The sequence below is a fragment of the Neomonachus schauinslandi genome, chromosome 3 (genome assembly GCF_002201575.2).
Source record: "Neomonachus schauinslandi chromosome 3, ASM220157v2, whole genome shotgun sequence".
In the NCBI taxonomy this organism is placed as follows: domain Eukaryota; kingdom Metazoa; phylum Chordata; class Mammalia; order Carnivora; family Phocidae; genus Neomonachus; species Neomonachus schauinslandi.
Genome location: NC_058405.1, coordinates 123,369,330 through 123,371,427, shown reverse-complemented (window position 1 = coordinate 123,371,427; position 2,098 = coordinate 123,369,330). Strand labels below are relative to the sequence as shown.

Here is a 2,098-nt window from a genome sequence, read left to right as displayed (position 1 = left end):
CAGAATCTTAAAAAAATAAAAATTAAAATAAAAAACATTTTTTATATTTGCTTTTATATTTGTATTTTTTTTTAATTTTAAAAGCCAGATGTTTTTTTAAAAGATCATGCCTACAATAAGTAAATTATGTAGTGACAGAACATCAAGAAAAGTTGATGAACAAAAGGCACAATTCAAAGAGTTCGGGAGTAGAAAGAACCGAAGAGTTCTTTTTGGTTTGGTTCAAAGTAGGAGAAAAGGGAAAAAGGTGTATTAAAATTATTTTTCGGGTGAAGGTTTCTGTCAGTTGAAGCAGTTAACACTGGCTTCTTTCTCCCTGGTCCAAAGCAGTCTTTTCTTCCCTCCACTTCTGAGCATGTGTTTAATCTTCTGCTGTATAGAGGTGATACATCAGAGCACCAGCCCTGCTGAGATGGCTGGGATCACCCAGTTGGTCCACCAAATGGAATTAGAATCAACAGTAGTAATGAGAGTTTCCAAAGGCTTGGTTAACTTTGCTCTGTCATGCGGATGAAGTTCCCCAATTATGTACGTTTTGGACAATTCTCTAACATCTGTAGAGTGTCCCACATCCTCAAAACTTTCAGTAGCATCCCCTCCAGTTTGTTCCCTTAACACTTCTTCCCCACCAGGATGCTCCTCCAAGAACTTGGTCAAATCGTACACCTTGTGGTGCAGAATCAACCTGGTGCTCTTGCTGTGGTTGTGCTTCTGGATCTCTTCCAGGGTGTAGTACGTGACAGTCTGGTCTGACTGCTTGGCCATTTCGGAACGCGGCGAGCCTCAGGCCGTGCAGACACCGGCCGAGCTGGGAGAAGCAGAGCATGCATCTCAGCTAGCTGGGCCCGGACATTACCGGGGCCCTGGCCCAGCGCTCTATTTGTATATCTTTTAAAGGCATTTTTTTTTTTTTTACCTTAGAACACTTCATCTTTCAATATTTCAGCATGTATTTCCTATGGATAATGACATTTTCTTCATATCTATAATACTATTATAAAAATAATTAGAAATAATTCCTTAATATATTTTATAGGTGGTTCATTGTCTAATTTTTTCATGTGTCTCCAAAATTCCTTTTATAGATTTGTTTTCCAAATCAGGATCCAATCAATGTGGTTCATTGTATTTTGTTTTATGTTTATAATCCCTCTAATCCCTTTCATCTGGAACATTATCCACACATTTCTTTTCATGACTTTTTATAAAATGTCTCACATTCTGGAATTGCCTGATTATTTTCTCTTTGTGTCATTTAATTTGTCTTTCTCCACTATATTTATTATAAAGAAATTTGGGTGGGAAGGCTTAAGTAGATTCAGATAATTTATTTTTTTTGGTAAAAATGTTTTATAGTTCATGTTTGTTCTTTGTATTGCATCATCAGAAGTCTCATAATGTGAGGCTGTTTCCCTGTGAATGTTGCAAGGTTTGATGACTTGGTTAGGTGACTTCCGGCTCTCCCCATTGTAAAGATACAGTATTTTCCTATGTTACTAGCAAGGAATGTGCAGGCTAATGCTTGGAACTAAGCACATATCCTGTTTCTTAACAACCTGACTCCTAATGGTTTTAACATCTATTGATGTCCCTTACTTGAATCCATTATATCATTGCAGTTGCAAACTGGTGATATTTCCAGTTTTTTCATTCCTTCTATTATGTGTGCTGAGATTCTTCTGTAAATAAGAGCTTTTCCTCATCAACTGCGGGCGAATGACTGTTAATCCTTTTTAAAAAAAGACATGGTAAATGTTTATTCCTTTTAGTTAGTTACTACTTTTCAGAGTAATAAGTTGATGTAAGACTCTATCCAAAATTATCAAAAGAATTAAAAATTTTTTCTTCCTTCCTTCCTTCCTCCCTCCCTCCCTTCTTTCTTTCTTTCCTTCTTTCTTTCTTTCTTTCTTTCTTTCTTTCTTTCTTTCTTTCTTTCTCTCTCTCTCTCTGACACTAAGGAGTCATAAGTTATTATTTATATTCATTATTCTTTCTGATGAAAATAATAACCTATGAACCTATGACTCCCCAGTGATCAAAATTTGGTCAGTGGAAGTTTCTTCAAGTGTCCTATTATCATGTTCCCACTAATATGTTA

The 2,098-nt window shown here is 36.0% G+C and overlaps 1 pseudogene; it reads right to left on the bottom strand.

Moving 5' to 3' along the window:
- Positions 1 to 361: 361 nt before the first annotated feature.
- Positions 362 to 765, bottom strand: LOC110592096 (annotated as a pseudogene).
- Positions 766 to 2,098: the final 1,333 nt, after the last annotated feature.